A 12,143-nucleotide genomic window follows, 5' to 3' on the forward strand; every position below is an offset into this window, starting at 1 on the left:
TACTTCCAGGTCTTGCTGAAACTCACTGGCCAATCCATCTAGCTAAGAAAAAATCTCATTAGTTTACAACAAAATACTTCCAGCTACAATAGCAGTGGGGAGGAAATAAGGCAAACACTGTCTGCCACTGAATCTCAATTTTCTGAAGACTGTTTTTGGTATGTTATTTCATCTGTTTTTCTGCATCTATCCACCTGTACAGAAACAGGTGTTCAGTGATGAGAACATTCACCATACATTTGTTTAAGACAAAGGGGTTTGATTTTTTTTCTGTTGCATCAACAGAAATGTATACAATCTAGGTGCGTTTTTTTTCATTTCTGACAAAGTGATCACATTGCAATTTTTGTTTTGAGAATTGACAGAAATAAAGAGAATGATCATTTAAATTAAATGCACTTTCATATGAGCATTTTTTCTAAAACACATTAAAAATAAATGTTATTACCCAATCTCCTTTCAGTTGGTTAATTCTTTAGAGCCTGTGAAATAGTATCAATAATGTATTGAGGTGCTTGTATAAGGTAATATCCTGTAAAATTAAAAATTTAGAAGAATCTATTTGAGATTTGGGATTTTACAGCTGGCTTTTGGCAGAAAGGGACTGACTGTGTTTACCAGTAATGGCTAAGCAATATAATCTTCAGAAAATTGAGGGATTGCATAACTGATCATTTGCATGAGCTATTTCTAATTGTTTTGAGTGGATGAACCTGGCACCTGCCGAATGGCAGAGTATGGTCCTTCGGCTCAAACATCGACCCCAAACCCGGTAGACATAAGGAGGCTACAGTGAGTGTACTTCATGCAGCCCCTGCATTCCCTGATTCAAAAATCACTAACATACCACAATACCCGATTTCTGCGGCAGCACGAAATGGAATTTCTGCAGTCATAGCCGATTTGGAGAAATGACAAATTATCTTCAGGACCCACTCCCCACATAACTCACCTGTCTGGCCAGTTCGGAAACCAGATGGGAGGTGGAGTTTAACAATTGATTATCTGTGCCTGAATGCTAATACAGCTCCCCTAACAGCTGCTGTACCAAATATTGCAAACTTAACAGCTACTTTGCAAGCAACTGCACACCCATAGATGGTGGTGCTAGAGATAAAAGATATATTCTTTATGGTTCCCTTGCAGCAACAGGATAAAGAGAGGGAGGGAATACAATGTACCTTTCACAGAATCCCACAGGGGTATAAGCATTCTCCCATGATTGCTCATGCTGCACTTGCTGAACTTTTACAGACAATCTCACTCCCTCAAAATGTGAAACTCTACCAATATATAGATGGGAAGCTACCAATAACAATGGTGTAAAACACAGAATTAGTGCACAGTGGATTTTTCCTTCTTTTTAATGTGGTAACCTGTCCAGACAACCCCGCCAAGACGGATCTATTCTACTTTTGCTTTGCAGCATCCGACAAGATCAAGATGAAAGGAAGATACATAAGCCTACTGCTGTTGAAAGTTTTGCTGATGCTAATCAACTTAATTATCAACAAAGAAATCGCCGATTGGCCTTGGTCTCACACTCATGTAAAACACACGGGAAGCATGGGATTGAATTCTAACACAGGCCTAAACTTGGCAACAGTGGTTATGCATGGGACTGAAGTTTACTTGGAAAATGAATTGAACTGAGATAGCACAAACCGACTTTCTCAGTTGCTGGGAAAAGTAGGACAAGAAATAAAAATAGGATGCATAATGATTGATGGACCCACTCATGAACAGGCAATTCAAATCTATGTAACTGAAGTAAAAACAGGGACAAAGCAGAGGGAAAACTGTGCCATGGAAAAATCGGACTGTTGGTACAATTTTACAATAGTCCAGCCAGTTTTTGTGGTCTGCCTTTGGTCCCATCACGGGATGGGGCTATCATTTAGATTCAAGATTGGCGTTACTGAGCTTAATACAACAACATCCATCCCGACTGTGGCTATTTCCCCCAGTATATATACCTCTACTGCTATGAAGGATAAGAACACTATCCCCACTAATTTCTGCAATTGGACCATATGTGATCAAAAATACAGGCCAACAACAAGTGTTGTTTAATCCATCATGGTCCCTTAAATGCATAGAACTATTAATGCAAATTAATATCTCTACAATCAAACCGACCTGTTCACCGTTTCTAAGTACCTCCTACGCAGGATGGTCAGCATGGTTGCACAGCTGAACCCTCACCTCTCCAGAACACACAAGGAGAGATGTGACTGGTATCATTGGGACAAGATTAGGAGTTTTAAATAGTATAGATGCTGAAATACTTGTAAATAAAATCATCACAGCAACAAGTGATTTGCATGAATTAGCACATCTGTTATGGTCTTCCCTATTAGCATTGGGAACTAACCAATGGCTCTTATCTGATATATTACCTCAATGGGAAAGAACTAATGAGAGGGACCACCAGCTAATTGGGGATGCACTTGGTGTAGCCCAATATAATGTTTCTCTAGCTCTTAGTTGTATCCAAGCTCAACTGTGGATGCAATCTACAGCAACAGCAATTATAAGAGAGGGTGAGGACGGTACCTTGCCCACTGAAATTCAAAAGGTAATTTGGGATAATGCAACTAAATTTGAAAGGGAATTTCAATTTGGTGGTATCTGGTCAATTTCACTTATGACCCCGTCAACAATAAGGCTATAACTTTTGTCTTAATAATACGCAATGCTTCAGTACACACCATATACCCAGTCATTGCACTGGGATTGAATCACATTGGCACTATACTCTATCCGATAGAACATAGAGTGCGGGCCCAGCGAAACGGAAACAAATGGCAAACTGTTGGTATTAACGCATGCATTGTACAGGAACAATAAGGATTTATTTGTGAGAGTAATACCATCAAAGCCCAAGGCGTTTGTCTTGACACGGAGCAAAATGTTTGTCATTTTGAAATACATCCTGAAGAAACCCCTGAAACTGTACTTGTCTACCTTGGAAAAAGATGTGTTTGCATGAGAACCCTTTGTGATTCTATACTTGCAGACAACATCCCTATAGATACGAGCAATCATTCCAATATTTGTGTTTGTAATTTCACTGAAATTATGGGATGTGACTTTAATTATTCAGCTCCTGTTACAGCTTATCAATTGTTACAATCTAATTATACATTAAATCAAGACTCAAGACTACCCCCATTGGAATGAATCTTATGTTGGTGAAAAAACTGCTACGACACGATGACCTGCATCGACTGCTAAACACACTCGAGACAACGGACAAAAGACTCTGATCACGGTTCATCATGATACAGAAGAGATACACCATGTTCTGGAAAGAGTGAAAAAGGATGGAGAACATCATTGGTGCGAAACTCTTCTTGGATGGTCACTGACAGCAACTGGAATGTTTAATCACATGCTTCATCCAATTGTGCTTTTACTGATTCTAATGCTATTATGTCTATCACTTATAATTATATTGTATATAAGGGTCTGGTACATAATGAAACACATATCCTGTGTTTCACCACCCAAAACATATGAGTTAGTACATAAGTAATAGCAATATTTCATGCTAACTGTTTACTTGCCGTGGACCTGTAAGCACATCACTTATCAACATGCTATTTATGGCACAGAGGCAAGAGGTGACCGTACCACCACCCTGTGAATGGTGAGATAGATTGACTATAGTCACGGGGTGGAGTGTGACGGTATGCTCCTTTCCCCCCCACTGATGTGCTCTCTCCCCCTCAACCTGACCTCCTTGTAAACAGCACATATGTGGGGCTAGTTGAGCATGCGCCAACTAAGGCCCGTCTAGTATGCAAATATGACTATGAGTCATTCATCTTCCCCCCCCCCCCCAATAAATAGGGGGCAGCCTGGAGCCCCTTGAGCTCTCCTGCACAGCAGCAGGCTGCACTGCAGAACCTCCCCTTGAGCAGGGACGCCTCTCAAGGTTACTCCTCGAGGTTGAGAGATTCCTTACCTGCGACAGATCCTCGGTAAGTGATTAACAGCATGATGAACTTCTGCGAACGTCACGAAACTTTGCCGAGTTATATCTCTGACTAATGGTGCACATAATTCCTTAGACATAAACCGTTGACCAAGTCTGAGACTAGGACTGAGCTCAGCCACATCTAGGCTCCTCTCTGAAGGAGTTTAGAAAGCAAGGGGGTCCAGTCTGAACCTCGTGACACAACGGAAGGGTTTCCTTCACACACGATCCTTTAGATATAAACCATTGACCAAGTCTGGGAGTAGGACTGGATCCAGCCACACCTAGGCTCCTCTCCGAAGGAGTTTAGAAAGCAAGGGGGTCCAGTCCAAACATCGTGACTCAATGGGAGGGTCTCCGTTGCGCATGCATCTGACCCTGTCCTTCATGCAGTAAATAATTGAGTGAACCTTGCCAATCGAACCTCGTTAAATCCTTCTTATTCACGACTGAACTTTGTTAAGTCGCTGTCTTACTGCAATAAACGTAGTGCTGCTTTCCTCTTACGAGTGAAGTGCATCACTCCTTTCGCAACACTAATACACTACAACTTCATCTACATTGCCAAAGCAGATGTGATAATGTGTAGGATGCAGATGTGATAATGTGTAGGTTACAGAATATCCCCAAATGGCAAATCCTATTCAGTCTCTAAAAGACACTGAATATACACTTAATACTAGAAAGACAAAGCAATGAACCGTTTCCTTAGGGAGCTAAGACTCTCCCTGTTGCTCTTTTTTTTTCTTGGTGTCCTCAAAGGAAATGAATCCTGATCAAACTCCCAGGGGGCTCCTTTCAGGTCTGTGGGAGGGAGAGCTCAAACAGGCTCACTGATGAGATGGAGGAAGGTCTTTTGCAGGGGGCTTGTGAGGACAGATTAGACAGGCTCTTATCAGAAGAGAGGGAATAGGAAGAGAAGAGATGTGTCTAAATATACTACCCTAGTGCAAAAGCATTGTGCAAAACCTTCAAGCCTCACATTTCTGGGTTACAAGCATTTATGTGTGATATAGCTCAGAAACTGAAGTTAAAACTACAGGAAAATGCTACTTAGTGTGCATGCCAAATCAACTAGCAGAGAACAAGGGATGAAGAGAAAGGTTAACTAGGGGAGGGTTACTTTAACACCCTCTCCTTTTCCTCCCTCCAGGAGCTCTATACTTGCTTGAAAGCTTTGAAATTTTGTGCAATATACAACTTTAGTGTTGACTTTTGCCACTGAATTGACACTGTAGTTATCAGGGCAGACCCAGCCCCCAGTTCCCAAAGGCAGAGGAGGCCCTCCCAGTTTCATGCTCCTATAAAGTCTAAAAGGGTTCACTGCTAAATTCAATAGCAGCTGTCTCCGTGGTCTCTTTGTTTATTTTTTTTAAGCAATATAGTCTTCTCTTCTTTTTTTTTCTTAGCTCTCAGGCTTACTTGTTGAATGTTGTCTCATTTCACTTCCAACCCTGAAATTTAATCAGCGTGAATTGACTTCTGCTTTTATGCAGAACTTGGCTGACTCCGGTGGCACTTCACTGTGGCTAACCATGTGCATCAGATGGATAGATAAATGTCTGATTATAAACCTCTCGGGGCAGGAACTGTCATCCTAGGTGTAGCTATACTTTCTCTTGTGTTGGGAATGCCCTCAAAGCCAAGCTCACCTGCTGCGAGCACTGCTGGAGCCAGCTGCCTAGGGCACACATCACACAGCAGAGCCCAGACACTCTTGGAGATTCAGCGTGCCACCAGGCACACCTCACTCCCTGCCTGCGAGCCAGCACCTTGGACCAACATGGGAATCAAGCTCACCACACTGTCTTGAAGGGCCGCGTCTCCAGGCACAGAAGTCTATGAGGTTCTGCAGGGCCTCGTATGACAGGTTCCTGGCAGCAGTCCAGATGTGGCAGTCCCCGAAAACCTGGTGGGCTTTGGTTGCTTCAGAACCCACAGGTAGGCTGAAGTGATAAGGAAATGCTTGGGTGACTATGAAATCTTCTGAAAATGGATGGGGATATACAAAAGAATGCTAAACTTTTTAGATGAGAGTTTTATCTGGCCCTAGCAAAAAGTGTATTGGGGAATACTCTTGTGCTTTCTTTTCCTGCTTCAGTTTTTATTCCCAAATGCTAACAGAAGCAGTTAAATCAGGAATTATTTTCAAACATGAATCACTATTTAGCACATGGCTTGCAGTTAGAAATAAGCTTTTAATTATACTCCCATGCAAAACAGCTATTAGGAAAATTCAGAGAATCTTTTTCTTCTATAAAACTTAACTCTTAACCCAAACTAGAGATTACGGAAAACGCCAAACAACAATGACTTCTTTCTGTCCTAAATTTAATCTCCTCTTCCTAAAAAATGTTATTTATTGGGAAATAGTGTTCAAGAACCTAACTGTAGACTATTCAGTCACTCATTTTACTCAGTCAAAATAACTTTTTTTAGATAATAATTCTTATTGAATTTCTTAAATAAGATTTAGGAAATGTGTGATCTTGTGAAGGAGGGAAAATTCCTTTTTCTACAGTACTAAAACTTATAGAAAACAGCTTTGGAAAACATTGTTCCTTTTATCAGTTGTTTAGCCTCAAGACACTTTAGCCATGGCCCAGATGAATATGGACCACACATTGAGTGTTAGGCTGCCTATGTTAGTGATTTGTGCTCCACGTGGACACTGTTGTCAGGAGCACGTTGTAGCTCAGGTTGCCTACAGACCCTATCCAGCCTTCCTATGCAGCAAGAAGGAACGCACTTGCTATATATTGGTCAACTCTGAGGAGACATCACATACAACATGTGGGATATGTACCAGTAGACTATATGCAGCTGGTCCAAGGAAGGAGCTGCTTAGCTAAAGGCTAGCATGAGCTCAGGAGTTCCCCTGTCCCATGCTCCAAGGCTTCCCCTGCTGATGTCATGAGGACTTCAAGGAGTAAATGATCAAAGTCTGAACACATATTATGTCAGCTGCTCAGTAACACTAATGCTGACTTTCAAAGAACAAAGTCACCTTTGCTATCCCAGTAAATTTGTAAGCAAAATTACGATGATTTTGTTCAAAGGAAACCTCAAGAGAAAGAAAAGACACTCTAGCAAACTTGCTTAAACATTTGAAGAAATATTTTAGGAAATTCAATGCATCATTCATTTATTTTTAGTTCCAAAAATGAAAGGCAAGTCCATTGAGTTTAGAATTGTGAAATAAACTACATTTAACCTATTTGGAAAGATAGATGGTTTCAAGAAAAGTCATATATATAGAGAATGTTCTAATGCTGCAACAATATACTGATATACCAATATAATTTTCTGAATCTGTTTATTTTTAAACTGCGTTCTTTTTAACTAGAACATATTTATTCCTCAGATTAAATAGTCATGATAACTTGCTACCAGTTCAAAATTATACTGCTCTGAAGTAAAATTCATGTGGAGTTTTCTATGAACAGCAAAACAAATTCTTCACATCTGCAGTTCAAAATATCCCAGGCTTAAAAGTGTTAAACTGTTGGTATTAGAAAGTGCATTAATAGGAAAAGGATACATCACTGTTTAGTGGAGGGCTATGTATATACTGGTCTCACACATGCTTTTACTGTACCTCCTTTTGCGTCAGCACTGGTTTTACAGCTTTGTCATTTGGCTCCTTTTGCTTTTCACATCAGCCTTTATTCATTATGCAAGCTGATGTTAACTAACAGCTCATGGCTTAGCAATTATTTATGCTTTGGTGTACTTACGTGATCATTTAAAAAAAAGGCACGATCTGAGGAAACTTTATAACCTTTCATTCAAAATTATAATATATTTTTCTGCATTATAATGTTCAAACATTCATGCAAGAGAGAAGGGGAGGAAAGAAAACAAATGGAAGAAATGTTCCTCTAAAAGTTAATTTTTTGATTGGTGTGTTGATGCTGCTTGCTTATACTTTGCAACACTAAGATATTAGGCTGTGTTTATCTTCATGTACAGCTTTGGTCTAAAGACATATTTATTTTTATATTTAAAAAGAAGAGTGCTTAAAAGATATTTTTCATGATGAAGGAGGATATGAGGCAGTAAGTGGCTCAGGCAGATTAATAAAAGCTTCCTCATGTGAGGCTCACTTAAATATTCAATCAAAGTGCCAGACATAGGACAACGAGGAAGAGAAGGTGCAGCACAACACTATGGACTTTTTTTTTTTTTTTTTTGGTATTGAAATTCTGGTCTGCTTGGATTTTCAGTTGCTTCCCTGCAAGGGCAAGGCTTGGGCAAAATACACATTAATGGGAGAGTTCAACTGCCGGAGCACAAGGCTGAAAAGAGCAGAAAGTGGTGCTGATAACAAGTGAGGCTGGTAGTAGGTAAGGAATGGGCTTTGATTTGCTAAGAAACAACTGGCAGCAGAAGTATAAGGGAGAATATCTGGGAAGGAGTTGCTTGGTACTGGCCCACTGGATAAATGAACACAGGACCAAACAAAAACAGGAGACACAGCAAAGAAGGAAGCAAATTAAGTGAAGGGACATAAATGACATTAAAAATGGCTGTGTCTTATGGATATTCCATAAAAGATGTGACAGGATCCAGGTGAGAGGGTGAGAGCTGAAGCTCTTTGTAGTCCCTTTTGTGAAGCACATAAGTTTTTCATCAAATGACTTCTCCAAAGCCCAGAAATCCTGCTGTCATGAATTTGGGAGTTGTCAGGCCCTTTGCTGTGGCTTGTCTGATGTCCTTCAAAAATCTGCCTGAGGTGAGCACATTGGGAGTGCTGGTGAAGGGGACAGGTCACCAGCTTCCCTCAATTAAGTTGCAAACTGTCCCTGCTCATTTTCCTATAAACTCTTACATTTCACAGCAGAAAGGCTGTACTTTAGAAGCAGGCAGATGTTTCTTCCATGGATGTGGCTTTTTTATTCATTGAAAGAGCAGAAAGAAGCCCCCTGCAAAATCTTTAAATTTCAACAACTCCAGTTATTAAGATCATTCAATTACAAGACTATTGACTGTCACCTTACTGGAGCCACGGGTTACACCAAAGTGTAGATTCAAAAACAGCTCTGGAGATGATTGCAATGTTATTGCAACAGGCTTAGAAATCAGCACCCTTTTTAAAGGTCTTGGGATCTGTACTGATGGTTGGTGCCATACAAATCATTTAGCAAACTTGAGACATGAACAAACAGATATTTAGAAGCTGGATGTAAAGCACTGGAGAGAATGGTGAGTTTGCCAGTATTCCTGATTTGGGGAGGTCAGAATGGGAAAACACAGCTCTACACAGAGACCCTTGCCTTGTGGTTAGGCAGTTTGAAGAGTAGAAAGATGTAAATGTAGTGGAAATATCTGACAGCTTGGGAAGGCCAAACTGGATACCAGTTGCAAGTATAAGCATTTTCAGAACTAAAATTAAAAGTGGATGTGGCTAATCTAAAGATAACAGGAGAGAGACAATAAAGATTTCAAAATGATGGGATGTAGATGTATTATTCCAGGAGCAGAGAGAGCTGCCTGCCGGTCTGTTCCAAATATGATGTATTCTAGAGTTCCCATCTATGATTATTATTTTATGAAGAATTCTGTGTAGGTCTGTCTGAAAATTTCTGCATCCTTTTCAGTGCTTAGTAAGTAGGAGTTAATAACTTTACTCAGATTTTAAATCCATGAGGGCACAGAGATTTATTGTGAACTCTGCTAAGGAGACGTTTATTTCTTAAAATTTCTCTAAAGAAATATAAAGCCTATTAATATTTTTCTAAAGAAATATAAAGAAGAATGCACTGTTTTGCTTTTGATACATTCAAACAGATTCACAAAATTATGCTCTTCACTTAAAGAAAATAGCTTATGAAGATGGCAGAATCAAAGTCTGCCGCAACTGTCCCAAGGCTAGAGCCAGCAGTGAGGAGTTCCTGGGTAAAGATGACTTTACCTAAAAAATCCATCTACACTTGCATCAATTCGAAGATTCACTCTGCTTTCTTTCTTCCTCCCACCTGGAAGTTAACTACATCTGTCTCCTTTTTCTGAGGAGAAAAAAAGTGTGTTTAGGACTCTGTTTATCCATGAGGAAATGGAAAAAATGCATTTGTCAGTCATGTGCAAGATTGTTTACAATGCATAACTTCAGTCATAAACATAAGTTTCCTGTTGTCTGTCAGATCTGTTTGGCACTCAAAGAGAGAGAAAGGCAGTTAAACTGTGCAATAACTTTTGACAAAAGCAGAAGCCTTTGCAGTCTGTGCTTTCTGACAATCGATGAGGACAGAAGAGGGAAAATGTTGAACTGATGACCTGAAAATCTCTCTGTCAGTACAACTATCTGTTCATACAGTGTTTTCCTTATGGCTGGGTGTCTCCACTTATTCCTATTTTGAGAGGTTTTATGATGCTGCCTTTGATGTATGATGACTTTTTTCAGATATGAAATGGGGCTAAAAGTCTCAGTGACTCCAGCAGCAGCATCTAATTCATTCTCCATCTACAAACTTGAATTTCTCAGGTGTTTTCTCAGGATGGACAAAAGCTACACTATTGAATTTTCCTAAGATTCATCAAGAAAGCCTGCATACAGTAATGATGTTTATCAGAGTCACAAGTGCCTGATAATTCATCAGTAATTAGACTGTTCTTTGTAAAAGCATTCAATGAACAAGAAGAAATCCCCCACCGAGCTTTATGTCACAAGCTTCTCTTCAGTTCAGTATCAATATGGGACCTTTAATGTCAGACTGTGAATCTTGACAACTAATAAGGTTGCCTAAGTTAGACATTAATTATGTCCTGAATTCTCTAGTAAAACTGCCTTTGTATGCTTTCCTACTTGTTGCATTTTCTTCAAATGCTCACAAATTTCTTTCTATTTTCAGTTCAAGTACAAGCTTGTCGTAGTTTGAGCTGTGTTTCAGTAAGTTTCTATACTCAAGTGTCTCTCAGTAAAAAAGTCTAAGAAGGCAAGTCTTCACTGACCTTGCTGATGACTCTCCTTCATTGCACTCATCATTAATTTCTCTTTTTCTGAAAATTACCTGCCTGCTCCAGCTTTTGTTAGAGTCAGAACTACCAACGTTGGCGAAGCCGGGGACAGTGGAAGGTCTGACGTGTTCCCTAAGTCAGACCGCACGTGGTCTTCACGAATAGTCAGGTACATTCGAGGTGCGTCAGACTCCACTGTGCATTTGTGACTGTTTACACATGCAGTAGCCATTTGTCCAGGCTTTTGGCATTTGGATAGCTGAGACTAGCAGGTCCCCAGAAACCAGCAGGTCATTTCCTGAAGCAATGGTGGGCAAACTGCTGCTGCAAGAAATAGGCTATTACTACAAGGGCTCTATACTTCTGATTTTTTTGCCTTATTGTCTGGAAAAAGCAAATCCTTTGATTTTATGAGGATGCTGCAGTAATGTTAAATGTTGCCCATCAATCTGTTCAGTTTTCATCACTGTGATATCTCCTGTTGTAATATTCATTTCTCATCATGGCATCCAAATTTCTCTGCCTCCCATATAGTTATATCACCATTCTCAATGGTATTGCACATATTTTTATAATCCCTGAAGGCATTATTAGAAACAGTCTAACCTTGACTAAGGTGAGATAGAAAGACTAGGCGATATTTTATATTGGCAGGAAAGAAACACTAAAGATGCAAAAAACAGAGCTGAGAGACAAATATGGCCTATAAGAAAAGGTTTTTATCAGCATATGGGAGAAGCATCAGAAAGAAAAGAAAAAAGCTCTTTAACAATCTTAATCTGTCTTGAGTGTTACTGCACTCAGAAGTTTAACTGTTCCTAAATGCCACAAAGCTTTTTATAATACAAATAAATCTAATTATGCTAGCCTTCTGTGAATTCCCCTGTTCAGCACATGTGAACAGATGTCAGGCTAATCTCATGCATCTTTGCCTTGTATTACGTCTTATTAAAGGGGAATGTCTCGCTGCGGCTAGGCCCACCGTAAGGACTCAGCATTGTTCAGGTGGAATCTCAGCAATGCAGGGACCATGTTGTCTCTCTGCACCTGAAGAGTCTAAACATCCACAAAGAGGGAAAAATATGCCCAGGGTATGAGAATTATAGATTAAGTCATACTGTACAGTATTCCTCTGACTGGGCATAAAAGCGGTAAGTATGTTGTAATGCCCACTTATGTAGCAAATTATTTTTCTTTTTAATTG

General features: G+C 39.9%; 1 pseudogene; it reads left to right on the forward strand.

Annotated features, from left to right (window-relative positions):
- The first annotated feature begins 727 nt into the window (after nucleotides 1–727).
- On the forward strand, nucleotides 728–3,735 carry LOC136991241 (uncharacterized; annotated as a pseudogene).
- The last annotated feature ends 8,408 nt before the right edge of the window (nucleotides 3,736–12,143 follow it).

Source organism: Apteryx mantelli, chromosome 2 (genome assembly GCF_036417845.1).
Source record: "Apteryx mantelli isolate bAptMan1 chromosome 2, bAptMan1.hap1, whole genome shotgun sequence".
NCBI classification, from domain to species: Eukaryota; Metazoa; Chordata; class Aves; order Apterygiformes; family Apterygidae; genus Apteryx; species Apteryx mantelli.